Here is a 9,647-nt window from a genome sequence, read left to right as displayed (position 1 = left end):
ATATTTCTTCTGTGGTTGGCATCACAGACACCAGGAGCAAGAGACATAGCACAGAACCAGTGGTAAAGACACCAAAAAGCCTCAAATTTGGACATCACCTACCCCCTGACTCTATGAAATTCAGCATTTAAACATCTCTTATCTCAGATTCCACAGTGTAATCCTTGTAACTGGACCCCAGGATCTGGTACAGATCAGTTATTCCATCCCTGACCTCAGGGAGGTGAATAGTTTGCAAGAGAAAACACTGTGAGTGGTTCAAAGCCTTCTCTGGCCAACATTTCAAATTCAGATTTAGGTGCCCTTAGCCAAGAGCAGACCAATGGGAAGGAGAGCCTCCAGAGAGGTCCAGTCTGAGGAACCCAAGGGAATGAAGAATGCAGCAGCTGGCATAAAATTGGCAAGGCTCCCCTGGGACATGGAGGTCTTCAATAAGGCCTTTTTTTTAAAACCTCTCTCCACTATTTCTGACATCTGGGTATAGGAAAGCAGGGTGTGGATGGGAAATGCTAGAGAAAATGTAGGATGTTCTTTTTTTTTCTTTTTTCTTTTTACTGTTTTAGATACTTTGCTTGATAAATCTGCACTGTGAAAGCCAAGCCAGGCCAGAGAACTGGAGACTAAAATTTGTTGTTTCTTTGTTCATTGTGCCTCATGTGGTGCAGGCCTCTTGAAGTCTGGCAGGGATTCTGGCCTGTAAGGCTCAGAGGGGTTGGCTATAAAAGAAAAGGGGTGTAGAGAGTTTAGGAAGCTCAGTAGCTTTGTACTCCTTTTACAATCTTTTGTGCAACTCAGGTCAAGAAAACCCCTGCAGGAAGGCAGGGATCTGAGAGGAATCGGCCCTGTAGGGAACCAAATGCGCTGTTATTCTTACTGACTTTCTGTGGGTTTAGGGTTGTCCGTCAAACCCCTGGAGGTCTGGAAAGGGAGCCAGTCTCATAAAGCTCTGTGTCTCCGGAATCTGTCCCAATAAGGAAAGAAAAGGAAAGAGGGAAGGGAAGGGAAGGGAAGGGAAGGGAAGGGAAGGGAAGGGAAGGGAAGGGAAGGGAAGGGAAGGGAAGGGAAGGGAAGGGAAGGGAAGGGAAGGGAAGGGAAGGGAAGGGAAGGGAAGGGAAGGGAAGGGAAGGGAAGGGAAGGGAAGGGAAATAAAAATTTTGACATTCAGGCTGTGAAAAGTTTCTCAGTTTCAACTGGAGGAAGGGTGAAGAAGGTTAAAGTCAGCAATTCATTCCATTCCTCAATCTTACAACATCTTTAGAATTCTGTTGAGGGCAAGCACCAGACCTTAAAGGTCTCATACTTTAGCAGGCTAGTGTTGACATAAAGGCAGCCAATTTTGATAGTTTTACAGATGGCTCTTGGCTAAGCTTCCTACTCAAATTTCCCAGGCACTGTTCTAGACCTGGAGAGTCAATGGCCGACTGGGCAGGGGACTGTGGAAAGAGAAGGGAGGCATGAAGCTCTAGGCTTCAGGCTCCAGCTCTGTAGGAGCGCTTCAGGAGACAGCAGGGTGAGGGCCTTCAAAACAGCATATTATACTGTATTTAATTTTCATTACAATGTTTCAGTATATATGCTATATGTATGTAAATTTTAATCTATACACTAGGGCAAGGACCTTAAACAGTGGTATATAATTCAGGATTAGATAGTCAGTGTTTTAAAAACCTTAATTATAAATCCATACACCTGCAGGAATTCACAGAGAGGAGCTTTAAATAATTCTATTTTAATCTGCCTTTGAGAATTGATTATTTTTTCATAAGGGACTGTAGAAATCCATATGGATGGGCTAGAAAGAACAGACAGGCAGCTCTGCCTTTGTATGAATAGGAAGGAAGAATTTGGTGGGATAGCATCATAGGCTAAACATCTCGACTGGTTTTATGCAAAGCCATGTACAGATGATTCAACCCTGACTCTGATTAGATTAGCAAAATCCTGTCCTGAAATAATTCTGACTAAGCTTCAAAGGAACTTTCATGCCAGGCACTGCTGCAATGCCTAAACTTCAGAGCTCACTGAGCTTATTGAACGGATTATGTGACTGTTTTGTGTCTGCTACAAATAAACATATATATGGCAGAATTTGGTCTAAGGTTGCTTTCATTGTATTTTATCATTTGTTGTTTACAAGGCCCAGGACATGGGTATGAATGAAGATCCACATACCATAAGTTTAAATATTTTAAGTTAGAAATCAAGTTAACAAGCTTTTAAGTAAATTATGTTCCTTCTACCTTGACAGCATTGAAGCACTATTGACTGATACTAAGAGGGAGAATTTAATAAATTAACTCAGTTGTTTGGGTCAAATCCACAGCATTTGACTTAACTTAGATAGTTGAGAGTTTGTATAGACATTTTAGTGCTCAACCCCATTTCTTACAGATGGCTTTCAGCAGACAAGTATAATACGCTTCTAGAAAATGAGATAATGCGATGCCCATTATTTTGAAGGATTATTTTCAGTGAAATTCAATGTATTTAGATAGTGTATTCAGAGAATAAGTAGACGACGTATAATAAGTAGCAGTAAATTTTTAATGTTTAATGACCAGTAATTAAATGTACATTTCTATCATATGTACATATCAAAAAAGTTTGTTTTACCTTAAATTGAAGTTTTTAAGCATTAAAAACTTTTTTTTCATATTAGTTCATTTCACAATTGTTTACATTTGCTACTTTTGTTTTTGATTTTACTGATAACATGTTTGGGATGCTTTGCAAGTTGATACAAAAATTATCTCTGCTGTTGTTGAAAAACAAAGATTCGGTTTGAATCAAGCATCTTGCTTTATTGTTATCTTCTCTGAAATGTAACGTAAGCCTTTTTATTCCAGTAGATAACCATGCAAGTGGCAAATGCAAATGCAAAAGAGAGTATGATGACATATTCTAAGTTTTACAAGTTAAATCTTCCTTCTTTGAGTCTTCTTTGCAAAGATGGCTCTTATTTATTTTGCATCTATTTATGTACAGAACATTGTGTTGAGTGTCTGGGAGATAAAAAACTTAATAAGACACAACTCTTGTATTAAAGTATATTATGGATATATCTACATATCAGATTCACGTGGAAAAGGAAAGCTTTGTGTACATTTGTAAATATTCTTGGAAAATACACATTTTGGAATTCAATATAGGTAAATAAAAATAAGGTCATATTTTATGATAGTTTTATGACAATAACATCTAAATTAATGACTACTGCTTTTTAAATTAAATTTTACTTTTTGGATTTTCTTAACTTTGTCTATAATTATGTAGATATAACCTTTTAAGTATCATCTTAGGGAATTGAAAGTGTTAATTCTTTTTTAAAAATCAAACTATTCTAAACAGTTTCATAAGTAGGTTAAGCCTAATTTTAAAAATTTCATTTTATTGAATAGGATTTAATTTTGCCTTTTCTTTATGCTTTTAAGCATGATTTGAAATCTTTATCCAGCTGCTCATGCAAAAGTTTTTTGTGGTTTTTTAAAACAGACTTAATTCACTTTATTTTCCCTGTATAAAATTATGTGGTGGCCACAGCTGGAGCCTGGGTCCTCTGCACAGAAACCCTGATGTGGGTCTTTGCAAGATGGTCAGTGAATTCCTGATAGGAAGACTTGCTGAGCACAGTCTTTTTCCAGAGGTTGGCGGGTGAGACAGCTGTAGGCCTTAGAGGTGGCATCAAAGGTGACCTTGGGGAAGTTGCCCGCCCAGGGTGGCAGTGCAGCCCCTGGCCAAGGTGTAGAAGTTGTCTACTGGCCATTATCTTCAGCTTCTTGGGCACAAGGGCTGAGATGAAGCCACCAGCACAGAGCCACAGCAGCTGGTCGCCTTGCAAGGAATGGTATGGGGTTTGCCCATCTTGTTCCACACAAGGACAATAGAGATCTTGGCTAGGATGATGACCCAGGGATGACAGTGGTTACTTCCTTTGAGCACTTAACACCCAGACCAGCATGTTCATTGTAGTCCCCAATGGAGACAAATGCCTTCAACCAAATCCTCTGGCCAGCAGTGGGAATACTTTGTAAAGTGTGATTGTCTAACCACTATGCTGTACACTTGAAACTAATACAAAATAATATCAAATGTAAAGTGTAATTGAAAATTTAAATTTAAAAAAGACTATCAAGAATACAAAGCAATAGAAATTAAATAAAGTAATAAGATTAAATTACAATTTTCACTGCTAAGAATTGAAACCTATGATAGCAGTTAAAAATATCTCTAGTTTCTGGGTAACTATGAGAAGAAAAACTATATTAAAATATATAGTTTTTATTATCTAAAAAATTAAAAGATATCTTAGTGCATACAAAGTTCCCCTGAAATTAAATTTAGAAGAATATTTTTGCATTGGTTTAGGTTTGAGAAATGTTATACGATGAAGTGGATTCTACTTCTTTAAAACAAAAATTCTGATGAAGCTATTCTCCAGCATTAATTCCAACATTTATCACTAACATATTTTAGGATTATTCCTGGATTATGTATTCCTTTATCCTCAACTGTGTGGAATGCACTATACTGAGAATACATTCAAGTTGACTGCAGCTGCCTTGACATTAACTTTACAATTCCCAGTACCAATGAACTCTTTCAATTATTTTCGATTCACAGTGGTATGAGGAGTCTATTGAAAATGACCATCTGCGTTCTTACCACTGTCTTACTACTCAAAGGGTGGTCTCAGGGGCAGCTTGATAAAAATGCAGAATTTCAGGCCCTACTCTAGAGCTACTGTTTTATTATCTACATTTTAACAAGATCCTCAAGTGGTTCATATGTACATTAATTTTTTTTTGCACATTCATGGGGGCTTATAATTGGGTCAGAATCATTTGTTGTCAGGCTGGTATTAGGAGACTTCCATTTGTTTAGGCTATTTTTAGGGCAGAACCAAGCATTGTTTTATGTAGGCCTGTATCAGGGAGTAAAGAAAAAATTTTCAAGTAAAAGCATCACGTGCAACTTTGTAGTAAAGAAAAAGTTATTTTGAGAGATAATAGTTTGGAATTATCTCTATTGTCATAGTTATACAAATCTATTTACCATATTTTCTGCATTTAGAATAAAACTAGAGTTTTCAAGGATAATATATACCCATAAACAGACTACACTCTAAAAACTTTTTGGGTGGAGCTATACTCTAGGCAAAGGGAATGTTTTATCACTAACCTTAGTACTACCATTTATCACTGGCATATATCTTAAGATTTTTCCTGAATTATTCATTCTTTTGGCCTCTCCCATGTGGAAATAATTTGTAGTTTGACTTTCTCTGGCCATGTGACAAGAAAATTTAGGTCAGTGTCCTATTCAACATTGGCCTTCTGGAAGATACATAAAAGGAGTAGTCAGTGCATCAATAAAATCTGGGTTTATAGGTCAATAAATATATTTTAAAGGGAACTAATTAGACAAAATTTAGCATAATTAATTAGAAAATAGAATTTAAAAATAAATATGCTAGATTAGAATAGGTTCAAGTCAGTGGGAAAATCACAATATTGTATGGGGATATTCCAACCAACTATAGCAAACAGATATTGTAAAAATTGGTGTGGACTTGACCTTATAGAAGATAATTATATAACCCAAATAATTCAGTATTAACCTATATACCAAAAACATGTACATAACCAGTGAGACATAGAAGTTTTGAATAATAAATTGAATAAATCTCAGGGTATTATTTTCCCATTTGTTAATTAAAAAGTTCATCTCCTTAAGCAATACCTTTTCCTGTCAGGTGATCTAGCAGGTATAGTGCTCTCTTAGGCAGTGTTTCTAACAATGACAACTTGTGCACTGAAGTGGTGAAAAGTGAATAAAATAACTCCATTAGCATGAAAGCTCCACTAAGTAAGTGGATATTGCTCAATAAGAAATACAATTTTTACCATGGGTATAGTGTGTTTGAAGAAAATAAGAGCAAAGGAACCTTCTGAACTTTTCTGAATTATGAGTTTATCCATGAAAGATGTAACAGTTTGAGAGTTATCCAAAGAGAATATTTGATAATATGAGGTGTCATAAGAGTACTGAGTAAGCTGACTTGTCTGAAGGAGGCAGACATATGCGATTATTAAGTTAGTTAAGATAAATTGTGAAAATTTAAGAACTATTTGAAGACATTTCTTATATTGTTCTGAACTCAAAATTAAGTTAAATTATTTTAAATGGTCAAGTCTTAGGTCTCTCAGGTCACCTTCTGATTATATACCATGACCCATCAGTGATGGTCACTGACCAGGTTAACCTTATTTAAACTTTAGTTCACCATATTTTGGTTTTCCATTCTTTGCCCTGAAACACTCAATGACTCCCACTCTCTATAAAATTAAGGTCAGATTCCGTACTCTGATATCCACAGTCCTCTACATTCTCACAACAGATCTCTGCTCTGAAGCTTTACCTTCTGTTACAGTGGAACTTGGAGCCTCTACTTCAGCCATCCGGGGTTTTTGTACTTTTCCAACCACACATCAGGCTTTCCTGCTTTTAATGATGTTACCGCCTGTGTTTGAAACACTTCTCCACCATCTTTGTCTAACTGTATTCATTTCAGGGCTCATCTCAGCTGTCAGTGATCTCTCTTGAGTAGACATAAAGTCAGATTTGCACCAAAAATTGTATTTTATATCTGTTGTCATGTAGCAATAAGCAATTAATAAGATCCCTTCAATTTAAAAAAATATTTCATTAGATGGTCATCTGTTTCATCACCCCAATGATTTCACCTACTTCCGTAGGAGGAGAATCTTCTGTGGCATCCAGTCTTACCCATCATAGGAAGTTAAATATCTAAAAATGACTGGAGGGGAGAATGGAGTGGAAGGAATATTGCAGGAGGGGTACTAAGATGAAGATTAATCTAAGTAAAGGAAGGCTAGGGTGAAATACTCTGGTATGACAAAGAAGAAAAAATAAGTTAGCAAGTGAAAGAGTCGTGTATGCAGAGCATATTTATTACAAGCATGAAGCACATGTAAAGTCATTACTTATATTGTTATTTAATGATAGCATGCTTTCTTGTTCATATAATGTAGTTATAAATGACAAATTGAAAATTGCTATCTTTTAAAATGATTTGGAAGATAGACTTTGTAGGCAGACTGCCAAAATCAGTTCTGTTTTTTTCTCATTAGCTATATATCTTGACAAGTTTCTTAACCTCTTAGTGCCTCAGTTTCTGCATTGTGAAATGAGGATGACATATCAGTACTTACCTCATAAGATTACATGAGATTTTAACATTAATGTTTGTAAAACATTTAGTACAGTGCTTGAAAATTGGTAAGCCACATATAAATAATTGTAAATAAAGTAATTATATTTGAACGAAGAACAGGTTTGAATGAGACAGGTACTAAAATGGTTCTATTAGTTTTTGCTAATCTGACAATAAGATATTGTATCAGCCTTGCTACTGTCATATAACAAGGTTCATTAATATGAAGCAATTGTATATTTAAGTAGCCTAATTTAAGTTGGTTGTAAGATTATGATTTAACAGGACAAGGGGAAAATTCATGATTGTTACTAATAAATTCTTTTATGATAAAATATATTTTAAAACTGCCATTATTCTTAAATTGGAACTATACAGAAAGGTTATCTTTTGTATGTACTTATTTCTACATTATTTTAAAATGGTTGGAAGAGTATTAATCAAACATGGAGTGTATATTTCATCTGCTTTGATGTAAAATATAGGTTTCATGTACTTCCGTTTTGTACATTTAATGCAGATTATTTAAAAAAATCATCATAAAGTTTTTTATCTATTTAATTTAGAGTTTGGGAACACACATCTAAGTGTTAAATACTTTTTCAAATTAATTGAAAGTATTTTGAAAAGGTTTTTCTGTAGATTCATATGCAAAATTATGACAGAAAAAATGTCATCCTACAGATGAATCAATCTTAGTTCCATATCAACCAGAACTGAAAAAAAATGAGACTTTTAAAAGAATCAAATTGCAGATATTAAAAACAGCACCAGGGTCAACCACAAGGAATTTCAAAGTTATGAAGTAAAAAAGGAATCTGCATCTATCTTGTGGGTGTATTTATCTTAAAGGTTCAAATTCAGTTCTCTACCTCCTAGTTGAATGATGCCTGTCTCAGTTATCTCATCCACAAAGAGACATATCACATACATTTGTGTGTGTGTGTGTGTATTAAAGAAGTTAATACATGTAAAACCTCTCTCTCTCCCTCTCCCATCAAAAAGTCTTTTCACAGTATATTGTTTAAAAATAATTTTTAAAAAATTCTATGTGTGTGTTTTAAATAGTTTAATTTTTTCCAGCTTTGCTATGTGGGTGATCTCATGCCTAGGCATTTTTAAGTGTAATATAATTTGTGAATCTCTTAAGACCTCTTTAGGAGGGGAAGCTATCATATTTAGTACAACCCAGCCCTCAATTTCTGACTTCCTCATGGTATTAATATATTTTTTGGCCCTTTCCCAAATATAATATGCTGTGCTAGCTTTTTCTTACAGAGCCTAAATAAAACAAAAGAGAGCCCTTTGTTTTCTCTTGAAATGACAAAAGAAGCCTCCTCTGATCACTGAAAACCTAGAAATAGGCTGATAGACAGGAACTCTAGTGTGAAGGGTATTTACTAAAATACCTTAATGGCCCAATTACAACTCACATCCAAAATTCAAATTAATGTGTTGGGATCTAAGAGGTTTGAAGTTCAGATGCTCTTCCTGAGGATAATACTAAGCTATAGGAGAACAGGCAAATGCTACTAATTCTACTGTGGTGTAAGGTCCATCTTGGCATCCTTTGAGAGACACAAGGCATCTCATCTGGCATATTTTTTTCCCTTATTGGCATTCACAAGGAATCTTGTTGATTCTCTGGTTAGATACCTAGCCTGCATCTCCTGCCATGCATCTCCTTATGTAGGACCACAAATCTCACTTTTTAGGAAACCTCCACTTTCATCTGCAGAGAAAGAGTGGAGCAGGAGAACTATTAAGTGCTCTTTTGCAATACTGTTACGGAGAGGAGAGGGTGCTGGTCTTGTCCTCTTATACCTGGAAATACTATGCTGCCATTTCTTCCCACAGTAGTCATAGAGCATTGCTGCAGGAAATTGTTGAATGAGACCTGACATCTTCCTGGACCCTATCTGAAAAGCACCTGCTTGGGTATCTTTCATCTCGGGTCTTTAAACTTATAGGGGGTTCTCTCGGTTACCATGGAATCAGCCTAGAGCAGAACAGTAAGATAGCAGGAACCTTTCATTTATTTCCAACCTTATTTTCCTCTCCAACATGTTGTTTTCTTCACAATTTCCTATTTTCTTCTCCAGTTGAGAGGTTCTTATCCTTCCAAGAACTGTAGATCATTTAGCTTTTGCCAAAGCAATGGGTGCCACAAACCACCTCCAACTCAGTGACATGAACAATATGCCTGCATGACTCTGAGTTGGTGAGGTTTTAACTTGTCAAGGCTGGGTTAAGCTGGGCTTGACTCCAATTGTGAATTGGGTCTAGTCTGCTCCACCTTGGACCAGTGGCTACCCAAGGCACATTCTCATAGTGAAAAGGCAGAAGTAAAAGACAGGAAGCAAATCTGATAAGAGCATTATTGAAATGTGCTAAGAAAAAACACTAATTCTTA

The 9,647-nt window shown here is 35.9% G+C and overlaps 1 pseudogene; it reads right to left on the bottom strand.

The window, feature by feature from the left end:
• Positions 1–3,523: 3,523 nt before the first annotated feature.
• On the bottom strand, positions 3,524–9,183 carry LOC148092591 (small ribosomal subunit protein uS5 pseudogene; annotated as a pseudogene).
• Between the last annotated feature and the right edge of the window lie 464 nt (positions 9,184–9,647).

The sequence above is a fragment of the Miniopterus natalensis genome, chromosome 8, assembly GCF_054644295.1.
Source record: "Miniopterus natalensis isolate mMinNat1 chromosome 8, mMinNat1.hap1, whole genome shotgun sequence".
Classification (NCBI taxonomy): domain Eukaryota; kingdom Metazoa; phylum Chordata; class Mammalia; order Chiroptera; family Miniopteridae; genus Miniopterus; species Miniopterus natalensis.
The sequence above is the reverse complement of the archived record's forward strand: the minus strand, read 5'-3'. Positions and strand labels throughout refer to the sequence as shown.